Below are 27,340 nucleotides of genomic sequence, written 5' to 3' on the forward strand. Positions count from 1 at the left end.
TAAACAGAACTAAAGACAAAAACCACGTAATTATCTCAATAGACACAGAAAAGGCCTTTGATAAAATTCAACATCCTTTCGTGTTAAAAACTGTCAATAAACTAGGTATTGAAGGAACATACCTCAAAATAATAAGAGCCATATATGACAAACCCAGAGCCAATATCATACTGAATGGACAAAAGCTGGAAGCATTCCCCTTGAAAATTGGCACGAGACAAAGATGCCCTCTCTCACCACTCCTATTCAACATAGTATTGGAAGTTCTGGCCAGGGCAATCAGGAAAGAGAAAGAAATGAAGTGTATTCAGATAGGGAGAGAGGAAGTCAAATTATCCTTGCTTGCAGATGACATGATCCTGTATCTAGAAAATCCCATTGTCTCAGCCCAAAAACTTCTTAAGCTGATAAGCAACTTTAGCCAAGTCTCAGGAAACAAAATCAATGTGCAGAATCACTAGCATTCCTATACACCAACAACAGGCAAGCCAAAACCCAAATCATGAATGAACTCCCATTCACAATCACTGCAAAAAGAATAAAATACCTAAGAATATAGCTAACAAGGGAAGTGAAGGACCTCTTCAAGGAGAGCTACAAACCACTGCTCAGTGAAATCAGAGAGGACACAAACAAATGGAAATACATTCCATGCTCATGGATAGGAAGAAACAATATTGTGAAATGGCTATACTGCCCAAAGTAATTTATAGATTCAATGCTATTCCCATTAAACCACCATTTACATTCTTCACAGAATTATAAGAAACTATTTTAAAATTCATATGGAACCAAAAAGGAGCCCAAATAGCCAAGACAATCCTAAGCAAAAAGAACAAAGCTGGAGGCATCATGCTACCTGACTTCAAACTATACTACAAGGCTACAGTAACCAAAACAGCGTGATACTTGTTCAAAAACAGATACAGACCAATGGAACAGAATAGAGAACTCAGAAATAAGACCACACATTTACAACCATCTGATCTACAAACCTGACAAAAACGAACAATGGGGAAAGAATTTTCTATTTTGCAAGGAGTTGAACTGGCTAGCCATATGCAGAAAATTGAAGCTGGATTCCTTCCTTACACTTTACACAGAAACTAACTCAAGGTGGATTAAAGACATAAATGTAAAACCCAAAATTATAAAAACCCTAGAAGAAAATCTAAGCAGTAGTATTCAGTACACAGGCATGGGCAAAGATTTTATGATGAAAATGCCAAAAGCAATTGCAACAGAAGTAAAAATTGAAAAATGTGATCTAATTAAACTAAAGAGCTTGTGCACAGCAAAAGAAACTCATCAGAGTGAACAGACAACCTACAGGATTGGAGAAAATTTTTGCAATATGTCCATCTGACAAAGGTCTAATATACAGAGTCTACAAGGAACTTAAACAAATTTACAAGAAAAAAACTGTTATTAAAAAGTGGGCAAAGGACATGAACAGACACTTCTCAAAAGAAGACATTCATGCAGCCAACAAACATATGGAAGAAAGCTCAACATCATTGATCATTAGAGAAACGCAAATCAAAACCACAATGAGATACCATCTCACACCACTCAGAATGGCGATTATTAAAAAGTCCAGAAACAACAGATGTTGGTGAGGTTGTGGAGAAAAAGGAATGCTTTTACAGTATTGGTGGGAATGTAAATTAGTTCAACCATTGTGGAAGATAGTGTGACGATTCCTCAGAAATCTAGAGGCAGAAATACCACTTGACCTAGCAATCCCATTGCTGGGTATATACCCAAAGGAATGTAAATCATTCTGTTGTAAAGATACATGCACAAATATGTTCACTGCAGCACTATTCACAATAGCAAAGACATGGAATCAACCCAAATGCCCATCAATGATAGAATGGATAAAGAAAATGTGGTACATATACACTATGAAATACTATGCAGCAATAAAAAGGAACAAGATCATGTCCTTTGCAGGGATATGGATGGAGCCAGAAGCCGTTATCCTCAGCAAACTAATGCAGGAACAGAAAACTAAATACCACACGTTTTCACTTATAAGTAGGAGCTGAACGATGAGAATACATGGGTACATATGGGGGAACAACACACATTGGGGCCTGTTGAAGGGAGGGGTTGGGGGAGGTAGAGCATCAGGAAGAATAGTTAGTGGATGCTGGGCTTAATACCTAGGTAATGGATTAATTTGTGCAGCAAACCACAATGGCACACGTTTACCTGTGTAATAAACCTGCACATCCTGCACACATACCCTGGAACTTAAAAGTTGAAGGAAAAAAAATGGTTGCTTAATTTTTTGCATATTTTTTATTCTTTTAAATAGAGAAAGCAGTTTTTCATTGAATTCCAGTAGTGAAAATTATTTTATTTATACTTACATACACGAAGCATCCTGTTCATGTGCTTATTGGCTCTTCATTAAAGCTCTCTATCAATGTGTTACGTTTATTGATAATTTGATTTATCTATGACTGCTGTTTCTTCTCCAAATCATACTTGTGTCTGCCTTTGAAATTATTAGTACTTCTTTACCCCTGGTTGCTCACTTCATTATAGCATTTTAGTCAGTGTTTAGAGATTTTTTTTTTTTTTAAGTGAAACTACTTCTTAATTAAGGAAGGAAACTAGAGCTGTTCCTTATGTAGAGTGAGTGCCTTTATCCATCCCTCTCTCTGGGAACGGCCCAGCTGCAGGGCTGCTCTGGATAGTTCAGGGGTGGACAGCTGGCCTAACTCAGACCAATCGAAGTCTTTCTCTGAGCTTTCTGGGCTTGGAGACCTAGAGAATGGAATCAGTCTGTCTTCAGGCAAGCTCTGTAAATGATAAAGCTTGAAAGCTGCTGACAGTCATGTTTTCACTTAGAAGATAAAGGTAGTCTATAGATACAAGAATGAAGATAATGTACAGGAAGAGAGGAGAAGCCAGTGTCTGGTGCTGCCTTCAGTGGCTCAAGAGGCCCTGCTATAGCTGTGTTGGTCCTGGATTGGTGGTTCTTTTCTTGGGAAATCAGGACCCACTCCTAGAACCCTACCCCACTCCCTTTGTTCCCACCTTTGTGACATACGCACACACGCACACTCTCTCTCTCTCTCTCTCTCAAGGCTGTTTGTGTTAACTTTTGGTCATTTGTAAACCTTATCCCCAACTAACATACTACTAAAATGTATTCTCAAAAAATCCACGTCAAACAAGATCGGTATATAAATCTGCTTGCTATCATTCAGCTATAGCAAAATGTGTGGTACTTTTTTTCCTCTGTGGAAAATAAGCCAAAGTGATTTCGTTTTTGTTTTAGGAATCAATACTGTATTAGTTTCTTAGGGTTGCTGTAACAAAACTGGGTTTTTGCCACCCATAAACTGGGTGGCTTAAAACAACAGAAATGTATTTTCTCATAGCTCTGAAGGGTAGAAGTCTGAAATCAAGGTGTCATGGGGCCATACTCCCTCCGGAGGTTCTGAAGAAGAATCCCTCCTTGCTTCCTCCTGGCTTCTAGTGGTGGCCAGCAATGCTTGGCCTTCCTTAGCTTGCAGCTACGTCACTCTAATCTCGGCTTCCACCATCATATGACCTTTTCTGTATCTCTGTCTTCACATGCCTTTTTTATGAGGATACCAGTTGGATTTAGGGCCCACTCTAATTCAGAAGGACCTCATCTTAACTTGATCATATATGCAGTGCTCTTATTTCTAAATAAGGTCACATTCATAGATTCCAGGTGGACATGAATTTTAGGGGGGCAGTAGTTATATACTGTGCATCACAACACTTAGAACCAAGTAAGTTGGGTTTGCTTCACATTAATAGTCTTAACTGTAAAAATATTTTGGATTTTTATTTTTATTTATTTGTTGTTTTTTTTTAAACAGAGTCTCACTTTGTCACCCAGGCTGGAGTGCAGTCGTGTGATCTCAGCTCACTGTAGTCTCCACCTCCCAGGTTCAAGCGATTCTCCTGCCTCAGCCTCCTGAGTAGCTGGGAGTACAGGTGCCTACTATCATGTCTGGCTAATTTTTTTTTTTTTAAATAGAGACAGGGTTTCACCATGTTGGCCAGGATGGTCTCGATCTCCTGACCTCGTGATCTGCCCACCTCAGCCTTCCAAAGTGCTGGGATTACAGGCGTGAGCCACTGTGCCCAGCCAGATTTTGGATTTTTATAGTGCCATTATTTTGTATTTTCGAAGTGCAATGTAGGACTAAGCATCTCTGTTCAACTTCCTTTTACTAACACTTGCCTACTGGGGCAATGCAGCCACTGTTAGAAAATTCTGCTCCATTCCTAAAAGAGCCTCTACTCATGAATCTGAAGCTGGGAAGAGCTCTGTAGAGATGCAAATGAGCTGTTGAGGGAGATAGCGTGAACATTTCTGCTGGCCACCTCTGGGTACCACCACGTGTGTGTGTGTGTGTGTGTGTGTGTGTGTGTGTGTGTGTGTTTGTGTGTGTATGTATAGGAGGGTGGTGAAGGACAGAAAGACAAAGAGGCAGAGACAGACACCTTCCTGCCAAGCCTTACTAAGGTTGGGGGGTTTCCCTACTGATCTTTTTCTACGCTTCAGCTCAGCCATCTTTTGTACCTTCCATGGAGCTCACCAGACTAGGAAAAGGTGGGGTCTTGCTGAAGAAATCAATAGTGATCAATACATTTGCTGGAAGAACCCATATTAGCCAAGTATAATTAACAATCTAGACCTGCACTGTCCAGTATAGTAGCCACTAGCCATATGTGGCTACGTGTATTTCAATTTAAATTAATTAAAACTAAGTAAAATTTAAAATTTGGTCCCTCGGTTGCACTAGCCTCATTTGTAATGCTTAGTAGCCACATGTGGCTAGTAGCTACCATTTTGGATCATATAGAATAGAACATTTTTATCATTGCAGAAAGTTCTATCAGATGACACTAATCTAGACTTTCATTTATAATAAGCTGAAAATGAAATATGATTAGATATTGTGAAGATAATTAACGGATTCAAAACAAAGGGCCCCTCCCAAAAGTTAACATAGAAACAAAATAACTTTTTAGCTCCTGGGTGATCACAAGAAACTTAAAAAGAGGAAGAAAAAAAGAAAATAACTTTTTAAATTTCATATTATCATTGAAATTCAAGGAGATATTCCAAATAAACAAGAATAATATGTTTTTTTGTTTTTTGTTTTTTTTGAGACAGAGTCTCACCCTGTCACCCAGGCTAGAGTGCAATGATGTGATCTCAGCTCACTGCAACCTCTAACGCCCAGGTTCAAATGATTCTCCTGCCTCAGCCCCCCTAGTAGTTTGGATTACAGGTGCCCGCCACCACGCCCAACTAATTTTTGTATTTTTAGTAGAGACGGGGTTTCCCCATGTTAGCCAGGCTGGTCTCGAACTCCTGACCTCGTCATCCGCTTGCCTCAGCCTCTTAAAGCGCTGAGATTACAGGCGTCAGCCACTGTGCCCAGCCAAGAATAATCTGTTTTATAAGGGAAGCAATGTTAAAACAAGAAAGATTCCTTGGAAATTAAAACAAAGTGCTTATCAAAATTAAAAGTGCTGAGTCAGTAATTATCAGGTTAAATATAGCCGAAAACCTTACTTGTGAATTGAAAGTCAGGCTAAAGGAATTCTCCAGGCAATAAGGCAAATATGAGGGAAAAGAATCATGAAATGTCAAGAATGAGAGGAAAAAAAATAAAATTTTAAAAACTGTAGAGTAGATTTTCATTAGCTTTCTCCTAGCTCAAGTATCACTTTTTAATTAAATCTCATCATAACATCAACAGTTATATAGTCTTAACTCACCGCTGTTTCTTGTATACCATGTCTTCTTCTGATTTCATTTTGTTTTCTATTTGGCTCAAGTGTTTCCTTCAGTGTTTTTTTTTTTTTTTGAGAAAGGTTATATGGACAGTATATTTCCAGAGTCTTTTCAGCTCTGAAAGTATCTATTTTTTTTTTTTTAGAATGAATCTCACTCTGTTGTCCAGGCTGGAGTGCAGTGGTGCTATCTCGGCTCACCACAACCTCCACTTCCTGGGTTCAAGTGAGTCTCCTGACTCAGCCTCCCAAGTAGTCGGGATTACAGGCATGTGCCATGGCGCCCAGCTAATTTTTTTGGTATTATTAGTAAAGATGGGGTTTTGCCATGTTGGCCAGGCTGGTCTCAAACTTCTGACCTCAAGTGATCCCACCTCCTCGGCCTCCCAAAATGCTGGGATTACAAGCATGAGCCACTACGCCTGGCTATCATCTCTGAAAATATCTTTTTTTTTTTTTTTTTTTTTTTTTTTTTCAGATGGAGTCTCGCTTTGTTGCCAGGCTAGAGTGCAGTGGCGTGATCTTGGCTCATGGCAACTTCCGATTCCCTGGTTCAAGCAATTCTCCTGCCTCAGCCTCCCAAGTAGCTGGGATTACAGGCATGCGCCACCATGCCCAGCTAATTTTTGTATTTTTAGTAGAGACGGGTTTTCACCATGTTGGCCAGGATGGTCTCAATCTCCTGACCTCATGATCCGCCCACCTCGGCCTCCCAAAGTGCTGGGATTACAGGGTTGATCCCACCATGCCCAGCCTGAAGATACCTTTGTTGTGACATAATATCCCTACAGTTGTTTGGCTTGATGTACAATACTAATTGTAATGCCATAATTTTTTCCTCTCAGAGTGTGTAAATACTATTCCATTCTCTTCCAGCAGTCAGAGTTCCAGAAAAGATGTTTGATCCTAGTTTGATTCTCTTTCCTTAGAATTCTGAAATTTAATCAGTCCATGTCTACATGTCTGTTTTCTTATTAATTCTTTCTTGAATTCAGTGGACTCTTACGATCTTTCTTCAATTTAGGACCATTTTCTTCTCTTTTTTCTACTTGTCTATTCTGTAAACTAATCCTTTTTCATATTATATATAGGTCATATGTATATATCTACATACACACACACACACACACACACAGATGGTCATCTAAGGAGAAATGACCATCTGTGTGTGCGTGCGCGTGTGCATGTATTTTCACGACCTTGCACGGATGCCAAAATCCGCAGATGCTCAAGTCCCTTTTATAAGATGATGTAGTATTTGCACATTGCTCATCCTCCCATATACTTTAAATAACCTTCAGATTATTTATAATACCTAATACAGTGTAAATACTATGTAAATAGTTGTTATACTGTATTATTTAGGAAATAATGACAAGGGGAAAAAGGCCTGTACATGTCCAGTACAGATACAGTTATCCATTTTTTTCCCCAAATATTTTCAATCCATGGTTGATTGAATCCACGGATGCAGAACCCATAGATCTGGAGGACTAACTGTGTGTGCATGTGCATATATATATTTCTTTGAAGGTTACATTGACAATATATTTCCATATCCATACAACAGAGTTGTGTGTGTGTATGTGTGTGTATATATGTATTTATTTATATATATATAAAACGGTATACATTTTCTTCCTGCTTATCCTTTCACTGTTTTATATGAAGAGAAGTTTTAGATTTTTTTTTTTTTTTGAGCCAGAATCTCGCTCTGTTGCCCAGGCTGGAGTGCAGTGGCCTGATCTCAGCTCACTGCAACCTCCACCTCCTGGGTTCAAGCAATTCTCCAGCCTTAGCCTCCTAGTAGCTGGGACTACAGGTGTGCACCACCATGCCCAGCTAATTTTTGTATTTTTAGTAGAGACAGGGTTTCACTATGTTGGCCAGGCTGGTCTCGAACTCCTGACCACATGATCCGCCCGCCTTGGCCTCCTAAAGTGCTGGGATTACAGGCGTGAACCACCACGCCCGGCCAGAAGTTTTAGATTTTAATGTTTATATTTTCCTTTAGGAATCCAAATTTATATTTTCCCTTAGGACTTAAAGGTCATAGAGTTATACTCAAGTGTTATTTTCTAGAAGTTTTAATATTTTTCTTTTCTTTTTTTGAGACAATGTCTCACTCTCACCCAGGCTGGAGTGCAGTGGCGTGATCACAGCTCAGTGCAGCCTCGATCTTCCCAGCTGAGGCAATCCTCCCACCTCAGCCTTCCAAGTCGCTGGGACTATGGGAGCGCACCACCACACCTGGCTAATTTTTGTATTTTTTGTAGAGACAGAATTTCTCCATGTTGCCCAGGCTGGTCTCGAACTCCTGGACTCAAGCAGTCTGCCCACCTTGGCCTCCCAAAGTGCTAGGATTACAAACATGAGCCGCCGTGCCTGGCCACATTTTGCTTTTCACACTTGTCTTTAATTCATCTGGAATTGATTTCTTTCTGTATAATGTTTGAAAGAGATCTAATTTCCATATGGCAAAATAGGGGCCCAGCCCAGCACCATTTATTCAGCAGTCCATTTCTGCAGTGCCGCCACTGATACGTGAAGTTTTTGTGTATGTGTAGGTCTGTATCTTAGCTCTCTATTATTTTTTTTTCTGCTTCTAATATATAGCTGTTCAGCCTAGCTCTCTATTCTGTTAACTGGTTTGTTTGTCTATCCCTCACCCAGTACCAAACTCCCTTAGCTTTATCCTTCAGAAGTTTTTTTGTTTTTGTTTTTGTTTTTGTTTTTATGAGACAGAGTCTCACTCTGTAGCCCAGGCTAGAGTACAGTGGTGCATCTCCGCTCACTGCAAGCTCTGCCTCCCGGGTTCACGCCATTCTTCTGCCTCAGCCTCCCAAGTAGCTGGGACTACAGGCACCCTCCACCACGCCTGGCTAATTTTTTTTTTTTTTTTTTTTTAGTAGAGACAGGATTTCACCATGTTAACCAGGATGGTCTCAATCTGCTGACTTCGTGATCCGCCCGCCTGGGCCTCCCACAGTGCTGGGATTACAGGTGTGAGCCACCACACCTGGCTGAGGTGTTTTAGTTTTTCCTTCTTTCTTACATAGGTTTTTAAATTCGTTTTGACAAGTTCACAAAAGAATCTTGTTGATATCTTTATTTGCATTAAATTGAATATATCAGTTTGGGGAGAACTTATATCTATATGATGATGTCTTCCTATCCAGAAACTTCATCTCTCTCTCTCTTCATTGTTTGGATCTCCTTAATGCTTTTCAGTAACATTTCTAATTGTCTTTATAAGAGTCTTGCATATCTTTGGTGTGTTTATTTCTAAGTGTCTTGTATTGTTTTTTTACTTTTGGAAGTAATATATCTTTTAGTGACATTTTCCTTGGTGGTGGTGTGTAGAGATACACTTGATTTTTGTATAGTAATCTTAGAAGAACTACTTGCTACATTCTAATTAAAGCTGATAATTTGCTATGAATCTTTGTTATCTGTGAAGATAATCTAATCATCTGCAAATAGTGGTAGTTCTAATTCTTTCTAATCCTTACACCTTTTGTTTTTCTCATTTTATTTTGTCAGAACTTCCAGAACAGCAACAAATAGAGAATAATGTAGTGGACATCCTTGTATTCTTTCTGATTTTAAAAATGTGCCAAGAGTTTTACCTTAAATCATACTTGGTTGTTGATTTTTATCAAATGTCTTTTCTGCATGTGAGATAATATGGTTGTTCCCATTTTATTTGTTTATATGGCCAAGTACGTGGTATGAACTATTCTTGAATTCCTGGAATAAACTCAGTTTGTTTATGGTGTGTTATATTTTAATACATTGCTAGATTTGGTTTGCAAACATATTGTTTTGGATTTTTAAATGTATGTTCATGTGTGAGATTGTACTTTTCCTTTCTCATGCTTTTCTTTGGTATTGGTATCAAGGTTACAGTACTCTCATCAAATGAGCTGTGGAGTATAGACAACTTTTTATTCTCAGGAGGAATTTGTGTAAGCATGGAATTGATTATTTTTAAGTTTTGCAGAACTTGTCTAAGACAAAACCACCTGGGCCTGATGTGTCCTTTTTGTAATGGTTATAGGACTCTTCAAGATTTGTGTTTCTTTTTAAATCAGTGTTGTTAAGACATTTTTCTAGGAATGTGTCCATTTTATGTAAATTTGCTAATGTATTGACATAAGTATTTTCATAATTGTATTAGTCGTTCTTGCATTGCTATAAAGAAATACCCAAGACTGGGTAATTTAAAAAGAAGAGAGGTTTAATTGGCTTACAGTTCTGCAGGCTATACAAGAAGCATAGCAGCTTTTGCTTCTGGGGAGGCCTCAGGAAGCTTACAATCATGGCAGAAGGCAAAGGAGGAGCCAGCACTTCACATGGGCAGAGCAGGAGGAAGGGATGGAGGGAAGTGCTACATACTTTTAAACAAACAGATCCTGTGAGAACTCACTCACTATACTGTACCAAGGAGATCATGACCAACCATTCATGAGAACTCTACCCCCATGATCCAGTCATCTCCCACCAGGCCCCTCCTTCAACACTGAGGATTACAATTCGACATGAGATTTGGTGGGGACACAGATCTAAACCCTATCAATAATATTCTCTTGTTAATTTTGTAATTTGTGCTGTAGGTGTAGTTTGTGCCCTCTTCCATTCCTAATTTTGCTTGTTTGAAGCCAGACATTTGTCAATTTTAATATTCATTTTTTTGTTGTTTGAGGCAAGGTTGGATGTGTTGTCTGTAAGTAACATGTAACTGGACTTTTTGTAAAACTCTAATCTGACATTGTGGGCAGAGAATGTGTTCTTGTAAAAGAAGTTCCTTGGTATTTGTTGAGACTTACTTTGTAGCCTAGTATGTTTGAGTTTGAGTACATTTTCTGTGCTTAAAAAGAAATTATATTCCCCATTGTTTGTTGCAGAGTTCTGTGTATGTCCATAATGTTTACTGCATTGTTCAAGTCATCTTCTATATCTTTATAAATTGTTTTGACTTCTTGATCTATTCAGTAAGAGAGAGGCATGGGCTGAGTGCTGTGGCTCATACCTATAATCCTAACACTGTGGGAGGCCAAGGCAGGAGGATTGCTTGAACCCAGGAGTTTGAGGTTACAGTGAGCTATGATCATGCCACTGCACTCAAGCCTGGGTGACAGAGTGAGACTCCATCTCTAAAAACAAACAAACAAAAAAAACCCAAAAATCCCAAAAAACAGAGACAGGTATGTAAAAATTGTGATTGTGAATTGGTGTTTTTTCTTTGTATTTGTTAGCTTTCTGTACATATTTTTGCATTCTAGTTCAAATTTGATTCTACGTAGTGAATTATTTTTAATCATTATGAAGCTCAAATTTGATTCTACATAGTGAATTATTTTTAATCATTATGAAGCTCAAATTTGATTCTATGTAGTGAATTATTTTTAATCATTATGAAGTGACCCATTTTATCCCTAATAATGCTTTTTTTTAAAAAAAAAATCTATTTTATCTAACGTTAACATAGAAATACCAGCTTCCTTTTGGTTAGTGTTTGCATGGTATGTATTTTCCCACCTCTTTATTTTCACTTTTTTGTGTGTGTTATTGCATTTTTTATGTGTCTTTTATAAATGACATATAGCAGAATTTTAAAAATTCAAAACTGGGAATTGTCTTCTAACTAGCGTGTTTGGTACATATACATTTGTTGTGATTACTGATGCATTAGATTTCTTTCTCCTATTTTATTTTGTCCTTTTTACTTAGACCTTTTTCTTGGAATCTTTTTGTTTTTCCTCCTTGGGCTGCTTTCTGTTTGTGTTAATGAAGATGTCTTTATTCCCCCCTTCTCCTTTCATTTGGAAATGGAAATTATACTATTCTCTTAGACATTACCCTTTTTTTTTTTTTTTTTTCGAGATGCAGTCTTGCTCTGGTGCCCAAGCAGGAGTGCAGTGGTGCGATCTTGTCTCAGTACAACCTGTGTCTCCCGGGTTCAGCTGATTCTCCTGCTTCAGCCTCTGAGTAGCTGAGATTACAGGCACGTGCCACCACACCTGAGTCATTTTTGTATATTTAGTAGAGACAGGGTCTCATCATGTTGCCCAGGCTGGTCTCAAACTCCTGACCTCAAATGATCCACCTGCCTCGGCCTCCCAAAGTGGTGGGATTACAGGTGTGAGCCACTGCGCCTGGCCCCTTACACATTATTCTTAAATTGTTAACTTGAGTAACTAGTTAAAGGAAAAAATATAATATCTCCATCCTCCTCCTGAAAAACAAACCTTTTATTTTTATTTTATTTTTTTCTCATTCTTGCTGTCATCTTAAACAAGGTGTTGAGAATTTTTTAACTGTGAGCACTCCTTCTCCTCTTACATATTATTGTGTAGTATTTTGGTTCTAATTTGTGTTTATACCACCTAAATTAGTTATCATTATTATTGCTTTATACAGTTGTGCTTATTTAGATGTATATTTATATAGCATTTTCTTTCTTACCCTTGCTTCTTGTATCCTACTTGTTTTTTTGGATTCAGTGTGTTTCTTTCAGAGGTATGTATTTCATTCGTTCCTTCATGGAAGTTCTGCAAGTGATGACTTTTCATGTTTTTGTTTGTTTACCTGAAAATATGTCTTGGTTTTGTCCTTCCTTTGATTAGAATTCTAGTTTTCCTTCATGACAAAGTTTAGCATTCACAAACTTATTTAACAAATATTTATTGAATACCTACTAAGTGTTAGGAATACAGTAGTAAATAAAACAGAAAAATCTCTGCCCTTATGGAGGCTACATTCTAGTGGCGGGATAATAAACCAGATAATTAGGTAAAATTTATAATGCGTTAGTGAAAACTTGTTAAGAAGAGGAATAAAGCAAGGCAAGGGAATAGGAAGATTCAGAGGGTTAAAGGGGGGTTGTAATTTTAGGTAGTGACCAGGAAAGGTGGTGTTTAGATGAAGACCTGAAGGAGGTGAGATGTTAAGCCATCTGGGGAAAGAGAATTCTGGGAGAGGAAGCAGTAACTGCAAAGAAGGCCCTGAGGTGGGGCCGTGCCTGGCATGTTTGTAAAATAGCGAGAAAGTCCATGTAGCCAAAGCGAAGGAAGCAGGTGAGTAGGATCTGAGGTCATAGAGGTTAAGGTAAGGATGTTAGGCTTAGGTCTTTTAAGACCTTGTTGTTCATTTTTTGGCTTGGATGGCTTTTTCCAGTGAGTGAAATGGGGAGCCATTGGGAGGCTTTAGGTAGAGGAGGGACATGATCTGACAGAATCACTTTAGTCGCTGACTAAACTGAAGGGGAGAAGGGCAAAAGCAGGGAGAGGGGTGTAGAGGCTATTGCAGTGCTCCAAATGAGAGATCAGCATGGCTTAGACTGGGAGTGGATGCGGGAGAAGGAAATCAGATTCTCAATATATTTTGAAGTCAGAGCTGATAGGATTTACTGGCAGATAAGATGTAGGGTGTGAGAGAATGAGGAGGAGTGGAAGATGGCACCCAGGTTTTTGGCCTGAGCCACTGGAAGAATGGAGTTGCCACTTACACAGGGAAGGTTAGAGGGGTCATCAGGAGGGGTAATTGTGGGTTATCTGTAAACATACAAGAGAAGATGTAGATAATACAATGGGATCTATGAGTCTGAGGTTCAGAAGGGAAGTCTGGTCTATAATATAGATTTTGGAGTCTTCTGTGTATAGGTGATGGTAGGTAAAACAAGAAACTAGATAAGATTACCCAGGGAGTAGGCCAGGCACAGTGGCTGATGCCTGTAATCCCAACTACTAAGGAGGCTGAGGCAGGAGAATTGCTTGAACCCAGGAGGCGGAGGTTGCAGGAAGTGGAGATCACACCACTGCACTTCAGCCTGGGTGACACAGTGAGACCCCGTCTCAAAAAAAAAAAAAAAAAAAAATTACCCAGGGATTGATTGATAGAAAATAGAAGAAGACTAACAACTGGGCCTTAGGGCCTTCTATTAATAAATTTCAGATATAGGGGAGCTGTTATTGTCTTGGAAATATCAGCTATCAATTTGTTTCTTTGTAGGCTTTTCTCCTCCCCATCCTTTAGAGGCCCTGAAATCCCAGCCCTTAGGTGTCTGGAATAATTATGTCATCCTCCTCAAACCTTCATGTCACAGGCTGTCTGTTCCCTTTTCATTTTCTTCTTGTTTGTGGCAATTAGGGACTTCCGTTTCCTTCTTTCTGGTTCAGATAAAATTGTATTTTTGTTATATTTCTGACAGCATTTAAAACTGTTTATAGAAGGAGGGTTATAAAGCTAGTTTATATTGCTATTCTATCAGAACCAAAGTCAAATTCATTTTCTAATGAAAGTCAGAGTTTTGAGGTACCCTTGGTGTGGATGCCTATTCTGCACCATTTGTGTAAATAGCACCCCTCCCTCCCCCAATTTTCCTCACTTTTTAAATAATGTACTATAATTGCGTAAGTTGCAATTTCCTGGCTATAGAAAACACTCCTGTGGTTACAGGCCTTGAACTATCTCTCTATAATTTAATTTTTTTCGGACTTCTTAAGTGAACCAGAAAATCTGGATCATTTTAAAGCATTAATAGTAACTGCACTTTGTGCTTTGGCAGAAGATCTCATCCATCTCGTGCGGAACGCTTCAGGAATAAAAGGGCATCGATTCACACTTGGTTCTGGTGAGAAGCCAAAATCCACATTTTCAACACAGGCTTGCTCCTCCAAAAACACAAAGAGCTTCCCAGAAATCAGAAGATACAAATTAGAAATGTTAATCACTTATAGTTATGTAAGTAACAGGAAATTTCTGTCATTTGGTTAATAACTTATTCTGATATGGAATTATCCAATAAATTTCTAAATGTTTTTGCTAGTTTGTAGAAAAAAATTTTATTTTTATTTTATTTTATTTTTTTGGGACGGGATCTCTCTTTGTCACCCAGGCTGGAGTGCAGTGGCTCAATCATGGCTCACTGCAGCCTCCACCTCCTGGGTTCAAGTGATCCTCCTGCCTCAGCCCCCCAAGTAGCTGGGACTATAGACGTGCACCACCACACTGGGCTAATTTTTGATATTTTGTAGTAAGAGGGTCTCATTATGTTGCCCAGGCTGGTCTCAAACTCTTGAGCTTAAATGATCTGCCTGCTTCAGCTTCCCAAAAGTGCTGGAATTACAGGCATGAGCCACAGTGCCTGGCCCTTATTTTTTATTTTTTAATAATTTTTTTTTGAGGCAGGGTCTCACTCTGTCACCCAGATTGGAGTGCAGTGGTGCGATCTCGACTCACTGCAACCTCTGGCTCCTAAGCTCAAGCAATCCTCCCACCTCAGCCTCCTGAGTAGCTGGGACTACTGGTGCACACCACTCACACCAGGCTAATTTCTTGTATTTTTGGTAGAGACGGGGTTTTGCCATGTGGCCCAGACTGGTCGCGAACTCCTGAACTCAAGCAATCTGCCCATTTTCACCTCCCAACGTGCTGGGATTACAGGTGTGAGCCACTGTGCTTGCCCCCATATTTTTTAAATGTTTATTTATTTATCTTTTTGTAATTATAACCTTTCATAGCCCTCATGCAAGAAAAAAATGTTGGTATTTACCTATTTATGCTAGATATTAATATACAGCAGATTTTAAGCTAAATTTTAAACTAGTATAATTTTATTAATTGAGTGTTAGAGGTGGCCTACATTTCTTGCACAAATTCTTCATTCAAATTTCTTCTGATTCTTCTGAATCAGTGTATTTTTTAATGGTGTATAATATTTTAGGTGCCTAATTCACCTTATTTATAATTACACAAGAGTAAAGGCAAATAATACTCCTGGTTTAATAACTTTTTTAACTCTACTCTTCAGCCTGTCTTTCTCTGAGTAGTTTAAGTAGCTTTTTAATAAGAAACAGGCTTCCTTGACTAACAACTGAAATTAGAAAGGCAAAGAGTGGAGAGCTAAGAAAAAAAAAAAAGGATATTTGACTGTGAAATTACTTATATGAAAAAAAAAATACCTTGAAAAGCCTACCAAAGCAAAAGTAATTTCCACTGGGATTAGTTCTAAAGTAAAGAGTAGTAAAGTAATATCTTCCAGCAAAAATTGGAGAGTAACCTTTCCAAATAGAGCCAATTACCAGAGCCCTATGAAGGTAAATGAAAACTCAAATCAGAACGTTCTTCCTGGAGAGCAATAGGCCATGTTTCAGCAGGGACATCCACCCCTCCAAGGCGTGGAAGGAAATGAGGCTCAGGGCATTGCAGTGTGGATTTTGGTTCATTCTTTTATTTGCTTCTGAATCTGAGCCTTGTTTCTTAACTGCCTCCCTTGGCAACCAACTATTACTCCTTGTAACTTCTGTTACAGCATGAGTTGGCCCCTTTTCACATTACTGAAGAAAAAAGCTCGGTGACATATGAATAAAACATTTTTTAACCTGCATTTAAAAAAATATAGAGTAGAGTTTTTCATATATAAAACAACAATAGAAGTTGCTGAAAACTGATATGAAGGGTTAAAAGTCAGAGCCAACTTTCAGGCCACTTAATTAGATTTCCCACTATTCTGTAAGTAGGCTTATGTTTTCCCAATAAACATTATTTATTTGCTAATTCAATCAAAAAATACAAAATGAGTGCTGATTCTATACAAGACACTGTGTTTAGTGGAAATTTCAGCAAATCTTTATTGAATATGCCCCATAATTAACTGTGGCAGGACTGTGAGTGGTTATTTTTCTGTTGCTTTGCCCTTTTCTGTTCATTCCAAATTTTATTTATTGTTTATGTTTTCTCTTAAAGAGTCAGGATCTTGCTGTGTTGCCCAGGCAGGAATATAGTCGTATGATCATAGCTCACTGCAACCTCGAACTCCTGGGCTCAAGTTATTCTCCTGCCTCAGCTTCCCAAGTAGCTAGAACTATAGGAATGCACCACCACACCTGGCTTTTTTATTTTTTGTAGAGATTGGGTCTTGCTATGTTGCCCAGGCTGGTCTTGAACTCCTGGTCTCAAGCAATTCTCCTACCTGAGCTTCCCGAAGCTCTGGGATTACAGGCGTGACTCACCATGCCTGGCCTGTTGGTTTCTTAATTTTAAAACTTTGGACAATACAGAAATATGCAAAGTAGGCCAGGCACTGTGGCTCACACCTGTAATCCCAGCACTTTGGGAGGCCAAGGCGGGCAGATCACCTGAGGTCAGGAGTTCAAAACCAGCCTGGCCAACATGGTGAAACCCAGTCTCTACCAAAAATACAAAAATTAGCTGGGCGTGGTGGTGGGCACCTGTAATCCCGGTTACTTGGGAGGCTGAGGCCAGGAGAATCACTTGAACCAGGAGGCAGAGGTTGCAGTGAGCCGAGATCACGCCACTGCACTCCAACCTGGGTGACAAGAGCGAAACTCCATCTAAAAAAAAAAGAAAGAAATATACAAAGTAAAAAGTGAAAGTTTCCTGTCACTATCCCAGTTCCACTCTCTAGAAGTAACCACTGTACCAGTTTGAGTTATATCCTGCCAGTGCTTTTTTTCCCCTTCTGTTACATGTATACATATAACAAAGTATGAATTATATATACACACATACATATAACCCTAGAGACAGTGTTGGGTGTTTTTTGGAAGGAGCAGGTTATGGCTAGTTTATAAATCACATCCTATATATTGTCTGCAACTTTAAAAAAAAATTTAATTCTGTACCTTGATAACTTTCCATGTTGGTTCATACAGGCATGTCATTATGTTATGTTATGTTATGTTATGTTATGTTATGTTATGTTATGTTATGTTATGTTATGTTATTTTGTGAGACAGGGTTTCACTCTGTCGCCCAGGCTGGAGTGCAGTGCAGCAATCTCAGGTTGCCCAGGCTGGTCTCGAACTTCTGGGCTCAAGCTATCCACCCACCTCAGCCTCCCAAAGTGCTGAGATTACAGGTGTAAGCCACTGCGCCTAGACTGCTTTTTACTTTAAAATGATTGTAAACTATAGTATTATTGTACCATTTCCTATCATTTTCAGTTTTTCACTAAATGCTATAGTATTATTTTATTCTGTAAGTTATTTTAAAAAGGACATTTTATACACATTCTGCAAGCACTTTTATAACTTTCCAATTTTACTGCAATAAATATGGGAAATAAAGAAGCCCAAATTAAATAACTTGCTGACATTAAAGGGCTTGTCAACCCTTGCCCACTCTAGCATTCTGCTAGATCAGCAGTCCTCAACCTTTTTGGCACCAGGGACCAGGTTCATGGAAGACAGTTTTTCCACAGATGGTGGAGGATGGTTTCAGGATGAAACTGTTTCACCTCAGATCATCAGGCGTTAGTTAGATTCTCTTAAGGAGTGCACAGCCTAGATCCCTTGCATGCGCAGTTCACAATAGGGTTCGCACTTCTAAGAGAATCTGATGCTGCTGCTGATCTGATAGGAGGCAGAGCTCAGGTGGTAATGCTGGCTCACCTGCCACTCACCTGCTGCCGTGCAGCCCGGTTCCTAACAGGCCACAGACTGCTACTGATTCACAGCCTGATGGTTGGAGATTCCTGTGCTAGATTGTTGATTGAATTCCTGTTCTGAAGTACACCTAGAAGTTAGGAGTATAAATATATGGTGTAGAAAGCAGTGTAATAGATATTCCAAACTATTTTTGTTGTGGCCACTATGCCTTCTATTCATATTTTTCAATAATTTACTCAAGCCAGCAATACTGAGTATACTGAGTATATACTAATAGAATTAGTATAATAATATAATACTAATTCTATTAGTATACTATTCTATTAGTATACTAATTATTAGTATACCATTCTATTAGTATATTAATTCTATTACTATGCCATTCTAATAGTATACTAATTCTATTAGTATACCATTCTATTAGTATACTAATTCTATTACTATGCCATTCTATTAGTATACCATTCTATTAGTATACTAATTCTATTAGTATACCATTCTATTAGTATACTAATTCTATTAGTATACCATTCTATTAGTATACTAATTCTATTAGTATACCATTCTATTAGTATACTAATTCTATTAGTATACCATTCTATTAGTATACTAATTCTATTAGTATACCATTCTATTAGTATACTAATTCTATTAGTATACCATTCTATTAGTATACTAATTCTATTAGTATACCATTCTATTAGTATACTAATTCTATTAGTATACCATTCTATTAGTATACTAATTCTATTAGTATACCATTCTATTAGTATACTAATTCTATTAGTATACCATTCTATTAGTATACTAATTCTATTAGTATACCATTCTATTAGTATACTAATTCTATTAGCATACTAATTCTATTAGTATACCATTCTATTAGTATACCATTCTATTAGTATACTAATTCTATTAGTATACCATTCTATTAGTATACTAATTCTATTAGTATACCATTCTATTAGTATACCATTCTATTAGTATACTAATTCTATTAGTATACCATTCTATTAGTATACCATTCTATTAGTATACTAATTCTATTAGTATACCATTCTATTAGTATACTAATTCTATTAGTATACCATTCTATTAGTATACTAATTCTATTAGTATACCATTCTATTAGTATACTAATTCTATTAGTATACCATTCTATTAGTATATAGTATGCTAATTCTATTAGTATATAGTATGCTAATTCTATTAGTATATAGTATGCTAATTCTATTAGTATACCATTCTGTTAGTATACTATTATACTAATTCTATTAATATACTAATACAGTATGCTAATACTATACAATTAGTATACTAATACAATGTATACATTGCAATACATTTGCAATGTATATGCAAACTCTACACATACTACTGATTTGGACTCTAGTCTTCTTTAAATCACATTGATATCCCTGGCTGTCCACATTTAGCTTCCTAAAACACTGCTTTGCACAAATAACCCATTATTCCAACATTGTCAATGGTTTCCTTAAAATGAAAAAGTATACTTGGAGCCAAAAGCCAATGTCCATTACATTCTTTCTCTCTAAAATCAGAACCAAAAGAAGAGTATCTGCCATTAGTCATACTGTGTTTTGTTTTGGCCCTCCACCTAAGTCGAAATAAGAGGTATAAACATTGAAAAAGAAGAAATAAAGTAATATATGCTATAAATAATTATATCTAGAAACAAAATCAACAAAAGACTATTAAGTAATACAAGTTCAGAAAAGTATCAGATTAAAGCCAAATATGCAAAACTCAATCACTTCCTTATATGCTAGCTTTAACTGTTAGAAAAATAATGAAGAAAGAGACCTAAAATATTAAACACTGGGAAAGGAGCTTGAATAAAAGGAAATGATCAATATGGGCCCAATAGTGAAATCTTATTGAGACATTAAATATGGTAAAAATAAATACAGAAGCATGTTCCTGATGTTTAAAAACTTCACAAAGATTTTCAGTTTTCCCAAATTTATAATGCAGTAGGTGTCAGAATCCTAATGCTTTTTTTTAAAAAAAAAATACTTTGTTTATTCAGCAATAAATATTTGCTTTCCATTTGCCAGGCAATATTATAGATAGTTGGGATACACAAGTGAACAAAAAACACAAAAAAATGTCTGCCATCATGGAACTCACTCCACTTGACCTGGATGAGAAGACAGTAATACCAGACATAGTGAAGAAGAAAATAGTAAAGTCTGTTAGAAGGTGATCAGTGCTGTGGGGGCAGATTGCACAGGGATGGGGAACTGGGAATTTTGATGGGGTGGAAAAGTTGTGATTGCTCTTAGGACCTTGAAGGCGATGGGGACTCCTGAGAGAAGAGTGTTTCAAGCAGAGGGAAAAGTCTCTGGAAAAGCCATAGAAAGGAATATTCCTGGATGTTGGTGCAATAGCAGGTAATCCTGGTCCCTGGAGGAGAGTGAGTGGAAGGAGAGACACTGAAGAGGAGACGGGAGGAGCGGGCAAAGACCAGATAATTTAGGGCCTTGTAAGCCCTTTTAAAAACTTCCTCTCTTAATCTGAGGAAAACAGAGACCTGTTGGAAAGTTTTGCTTGGAGGAGTGACACAATCATACTGTTTTACACAGGTCATTCGTGTGGCTGTGTTACAAATACACCAAAAGCAAAACCAAGGAAATCAGTTAGGAGGTTGTTGCAGAAATCCCAGCAAGAGATAATGTGGCTTGCATCAGGAGGGCCAGGAGTAAGGGAAAATAATTGGATTCTGGATGTTTTTGAAAGTGGAGTTAACAGAATTTCACGGCAGAAAACAGAGGAATCAAACATGACTACAAAGCTGTTCTGAGCAATTGTAAGAATGGGATTGCCATCACCAACCCTGGGATGTCTGAAAGGGGAGCATCCCGATCTCCAAGGGTCTTTAAAGTGTTGCCTAGAGGAACCTGGAAACTCCCTGGGATTTAGAGGGACTTCCCAGAACCACTTTGCACAGATTCAAAACCGTTTCCTAAACTCTACACACTTGTGCACTCTCTCTCCCTCCTTCCCTGTCTCCCTTCCTCCCTCATTCCCTTCTCCCTCTCCCCTCCTTCTCTCTCTTCTTCCTCTCCTCTCTCTTCAACCCTCTCTTTCTCTCTCCTCTCTCCCCCTCCTCGCTCCTTCTCCTTTCCTTCTACTTCTTTTCCTTCTCCTCTCTACCTTCCTCTTTCCTCTCCTTCCCCTAAAAGGTCCTTGAAGCTTCAGAAATGGACCAGGCGGGCCCCTCCAAGTGTTGAAGGACTTATATTTTCTTTCCTCTGCAATGTCACTCCCTCATCCTGCCACCAGGTGGCAGTGCACTGCTGATCATTTAGCCGCTGACCTGCACTAGTTCTCTGTAGAGGCGGTAGAGAACTGAACATAGAGCCTGCAGTCGGCCTTTTAATACCTCATTCTTTAATGTGAAGTAGGGCTTCTCATCCTCGTCACTATTGACATTTTGGGACAGACAAATCTTCATTGTAGGGGAATGTCCTGTGTGTTACAGGATGTTAGCAGCATCCCTGGCCTTTATCCACCAGACGCCAAGAGTGCTCCCCCACCCCCCACCACCAGTTATGGCAACCCAAAACGTCTCCAGACCTTATAACGTGTGTATGGGGGGCCTCCCCTCCCATCGCCCTTGAGAATCAGTAGTTGAATCAACATCCACAGACTATCAGACATTTGAGGAAAGCCTCTAAAGAGAAAACTAACGAAAGGAACTAGAGAAAAGGGCATTTCAGTGGCAGTGGGGAGTTTAAACGAAAACAATTATGTTCGAAGAGATGAGAGGGCATTATTTCATTAAAACAAGAATGAGACCTATTTTTTAAAAAACTAAGAACAAAAAAAACCCCTTGGCTATTAAAATTTTGATTGCAGCAATAAAAATTCAATGAAAGATTGGAAGATCACATTGAAGAACTCAAGAAAAAGATTAAAAGCCAAAGGAAAACGTAAAAAACAGTAGAGAAAGGCAAGAAAATTAGACAACCAAACTGGATGTTGGAAGTCCATTATTCAGAAGGAACAAGGAAATGGGAAAAGTTCAAAATGAAACAAAATTATGACCCAGGGAAATTTCCAAAACAGAAGGACCCGACTTTTAAAATAAAAGGACTATCCTGAGTCCAGTGAAACTGTAGACACGTCATCTACAGTTTCAGAACTAACGATGAAGAGAAGATACTAAAAACTTCCAGAAAGAACAAGAAAAGGAATCACATTTGAGGTTTCAGAAGTACAGTGGAGCAGTGTCTCAAATGGATTCCTCATGTACCCTCCCACAGAGGGTGTGCCCCACCAAAACAGGGGGCACCCAAAAGGGAGACTCAGTTCCAGGGATCTGGGCCTCAGTCCAGGAGAGAAGGGAAGGGAATTCTCAGGACAGCAGTGAAGGGAGTTCCAGTGTGAAGACTTCATAGGTGGTCCTAGAGAACAAACAGTTGGGAACAGAGCAAAGTGACAGAGAACTCCAGAAGACATGGTGCCAAGAAAGTAACGGGAATGATAAATAACGCGAAGAGTCTGACGAAACTGAGAAGACCAGAAGAACTTTAAAACTGTGTGTATGTGTGTGTGTGTGTGTGTGTGTGTGTGTGTATGTTTAAATCAAAGATAAGCAAAGGACAATGAGTGCTTTGAATGCAGAGGAGGGAGAGATCTCTGTGAGCTAGAGTGTTAGGTGGGGTGGGGGCTTCTTCAAAAGAGTAGGGAGATATTGGTTGATTTTTGGTTTTGTCTTTGAATATTTTTCTGTATTTTCTAAAGTTACAATTAGAAAACAGCTATTTTTTAGAAACAAAACTAAGAAGAGATACAAGCCCCAGTGGGAGTAAAAACCTACTAATATGAAATATTTATTTTTTTATGAATATTTAAATAAATATTTTCTACAGAAATAATCCAAACACATACCACAAGCACCAATATTTTGACGCTCATATCCTTTTATTTTGGAAGTACAAAAGTTTCACTGCTAGTGTAATAAATAGGGATTCTTTTGGTTTGCATTCTTTTTTTGGTTTTGCATTTTCTGTTTATATAAGAATCAGTGGCAGTTTGGTGGTTGCAGGATTTATCAACCAGCTCTTCTGAAATTAACATGACATTCTTCCACTGAACACCACCTACTGTTTTCCACAAGGTGGGGTGCTAACTTCACACAGTGGACTGAGACTGTGTACAGCTTGCTGAGATGTCTACATTGAGTGTATTTGTTGTTACTTTCCACAGTTCCTAAGCAGTTCTTTTTTCCCTTTCTTTTTTTTTTCTTTTTTTTCTTTCTTTCTTTCTTTTTTTTTTTTTAAAGAGACGGGGTCTCACTGTCTGCCCAGGCTGGGGTGCAGTGGTGCAATCATAGCTCACTGCATCTTTGAATTCCTGGGCTCAAGCAGTCCTGCCGCAGCCTCCCAAGTAACTGGGACTACAGGTAAGGCCCATCACACCCAGCTAATTTTTTAATTTTTGTTTTTGTAAAGATGGGGTCTTGCTGTGTTGCCTACGCTAGTCTCCTTCTGCCTTGGCCTCCCAATCAGTTCTGAAAGAAATGTTTGTAACTGTATAGTTTAAACTGTGGGGTTTTATTTCAGTTTGTCAACTGTAATGTATATTACAACTGGTGGCTTAACATAGTTATGGTTTTGAGTGTGTATAATGTATATGTGCACTTTTCCTCATTCATATGGACCTTAACTTACTGAATTATAGGTAAAGGTAAAAAAAAATCTCTAATTTGAAAGGAGGCCAGTCTAAATGAGCAAAATATTTGAATAAGAAAATATTTGTAATTTACTGCAAATAGAGATTCTGATGTGGCCATTTCAGTGAATAGATTCTTATTTTTGAAATAGTATATCAGGTAGATATATACATGCTTTTAAAGTATTTTAAACAGCTTAATCTCTTAAATTCCTCCCCAAATCTCAATTATTCCTTCCTCTATCTCTAGACCTAAAGCCAGTCAGGTTAAACTTTCTTTAAATCATGTTCTGAACAGATGAAATTAAAATAGCTGTGAATAACATAGTGCAGTTATTTCAACCTTGTGGTAATTTAACCAATTTCCCAGTGCCAGTTAAATTTGTATTCTATGGGATTCTTACAACATGAAGAGCAGTAACATTTTATAATATAGTACTGTTGTTTCTCCATTTCAAAGCAAATTTATGGCATTCTAATCACCAATGTTTGGTTTTAAAAACACAAATAGCACAATTAAAAAAAATCTATACCATTGAGTACAAACATACAATTTATTTTGTGCTGTTATAAAATCAGGACATGGCCTGTTTTGGAATTCCCTATGTCCTTCCTTTTGTACAAATGGAGGCTGTTAGATCCTTCCAGCCTTTAGGCCCAAGGAAATAATTCTGGTAGTTGCAGTCACACCACGGACAGCATAATTCTAAGCTCTGCATGTGGCCAGGCTGTGACTAGAGATGTACTTACAGTTTTAGTCAGGTTTGACCAAGCAGGTGAGCATGGCAAGGAAGTAAAAGGGAAACAATGGGTGCCGAGGGATACTCCCTTGTCCTTCAAATACCTGGTAGATGCTCACTTTATGGTGCTTATGAAATGTCATGAAGCAACATATGAGTAAAGGAGCTGTGGGTCCTGCTAATAACCAGCTCTGTCATCTTGCGTGAATCAACCCCTCTGGGCCTTAGTCTTCTACTGTGAAATAAGGAGGCCTGGCTGTGATTAGGAATCTTATTTATTTATTTATTTATTTTGAGACAGGGTCTCACTCTGTCACCCAGGCTGGAGTGCAGTGGTTCAATCTTGGCTCACTACAACCTCTGCCTCCCAGGCTTAAGCGATCCACCCACCTCAGCCTCCCCAGTAGTTGGGACCACAGGTGCGAGCCACCACACCTGGCTAATTTTGTATTTTTTGTAGAGATAGGGTTTTGCCGTGTTGCCCAGCCTGGTCTTGAACTCCTGAGGTCAAGTGATCCGCCCACCTCGGCCTCCCAAAGTGTTGAGATTACAGGCGTGAGTCACTGCACCCGGCAGAGATCTCACACCTGGCTTTCAAGTCTGACTTGTCAACGTCAAGCGAGGCTTCTGCTCCAGGCCGTGTTTCTCCAGGGCCTGTCAGCATCAGTCCGGCATCCAGATTCCTGAATATTATCTTCCTAGATTCCCAGTTGTCTTCCTCCGTCCACTTGCCTGCTAGGTCTACCCATTGCTTCAGTTATAGTACAAACTCCTGTCTGTCCCATTTCAACCTAAAATACCTGTGTATGTTTTCTAATATTGATATATTTTATACTTAAAGAGTATTTTACCAACTCAAAATTATGCTCCAAACAAGACCACAGTGAATCATGATGTGCTGTCAGCCTGTTTCCGCTCTTGCTATTTGCTCCCTAGGTCATGACAGTACCGTTCACCCTAGGTAAAAACCTGAGAGTTATCCCAAACTCTCCAGCGTCCTAAATCTCCCTTCTCACTGCTTGTCATCTCCATTCCTCTACCTTAGTGCTGCTGCTGGCCGTCAGGCCTTCAGCATCATTCTTCTGATGTATTTCAGTGATCTCCCCAATGATTGCCCTTCTCTGGTCGTGCCCTCTCCCCTTCTGTCCATTCTCTTCATAATTACTAGACTGGTATTTCTTGAATGCATTTCTGCTCCCATTATTCCGCTCCAACTCCATTTTCTGTTGTTCTCTTTGTTGCTTCTTACGTACCAAAATACAGTTCCCCAGATATTCCATGCTATTTCATGTCTCTCAGCTCTGAACACGCTGCTTCCTCTGGCAAGAAGACCCTTCACCAACCACACCCACACTATTATACTTAGAAAATTTTATATCCTGCACAAGTTAGATCAGGAATCTCTTCATGAAGCCTGATTTACCTTATCAAAGAATAATGTATTGGCTGAGCGTGGTGGCTCACGCCTGTAATCCCAACAATTTGGGAGGCCAAGGTGGGAAGATCATTTGAACCCAGGAATTCCAGACCAGCCTGGGCAACATAGGAAGACCCTGTCTTTAGAAAAAGTTTTTTTTTAAATCAGCAAGATGTGATGGGGCATGCCTGTAGTCCTGGCTACCCAGAAGGCCAAGGTGGGAGAATCGCTTGAGCCCAGGAGGTCAAGGATGCAGTGAGTCATGATCATGCCGCTGCTCTCCAGCCTGGGCAAGAGAGGGAGACCCTGTCTCAAAAAAAAAAAAAACTTATAGTTTATCACTTTGTTTTTTTTTTTTTTTTGAGGTGAAGTTTTGTTCTTGTTGCCCAGGCTGGAGTGCAGTGGTGCAATCTTGGCTCACTGCAACCTCCACCTCCCAGGTTCAAACAATTATTTTGCCTCAGCCTCCCAGGTAGCTGGGATTACAAGTGCCCATGACCACACCTGGCTAATTTGTTTTTTGGGGTTTTTGTTTGTTTGTTTGTTGTTTTTGAGATGGAGTCTCACTCTGTCACCAGACTAGAGTGCAGTGTCACGATCTTGGCTCACTGCAACTTCCTCCTCCTGGGTTTAAGCAATTCTCCTGCCTCAGCCTCCCAAGTAGCTGGGACTACAGGCACGTGCTACCATACCCAGCTAATTTTTGTATTTTTAGTAGAGACAAGGTTTTACTATGTTGGCCAGGATGGTCTCAAAACTCCTGACCTCAGGTGATCCAAACACCTCGGCCTCCCAAAGTGCTGGGATTACAGGCATTATAGGCGTAAGCCACCGCGTGTAGCCAATTTTTTGTATTTTTAGTAGAGACAGGGTTTCACCATGTTGGCCAAGCTGGTTTCAAACTCTTGACCTTCAGGCGATCCACGTATCTTGGCCTCCCAAAGTGCTGGGATTACAGGTGTGAACCACCGCACCTGGTCCAGTTTATTACTTCTTACTTGGTGCTAACATTATATTTAATAATTGTTTCATATTATAGTTATCCCTTTGACTGCAATTATCACTTTTCCTGTGCTGTCCTGATAGACTGCAGTGAGTTCCTTGTGAATGTCTTATTCACCTCTGTTTCCCTAGCCCAGTTCCTGTCACCTGGCAGGTGCTTGTTGAAAGTTTAATGAAGAAACAAGTGAATGAATCCATGCTTAGAGAGTACAGCTCTGAAATTCAATGTCGTAAACAATTGTTTCATACATGATTTTAATATATAT

General features: G+C 38.9%; 1 protein-coding gene across 1 annotated transcript in view; it reads left to right on the forward strand.

The window, feature by feature from the left end:
• Window positions 1-27,340, forward strand: part of ALG14 (ALG14 UDP-N-acetylglucosaminyltransferase subunit) — a 93,412-nt gene that overhangs the window by 10,163 nt on the left and 55,909 nt on the right. The gene's annotated exons all lie outside the window — the stretch shown is intronic.

This window comes from Pan paniscus, chromosome 1, assembly GCF_029289425.2.
Source record: "Pan paniscus chromosome 1, NHGRI_mPanPan1-v2.0_pri, whole genome shotgun sequence".
Lineage (NCBI taxonomy): Eukaryota > Metazoa > Chordata > Mammalia > Primates > Hominidae > Pan > Pan paniscus.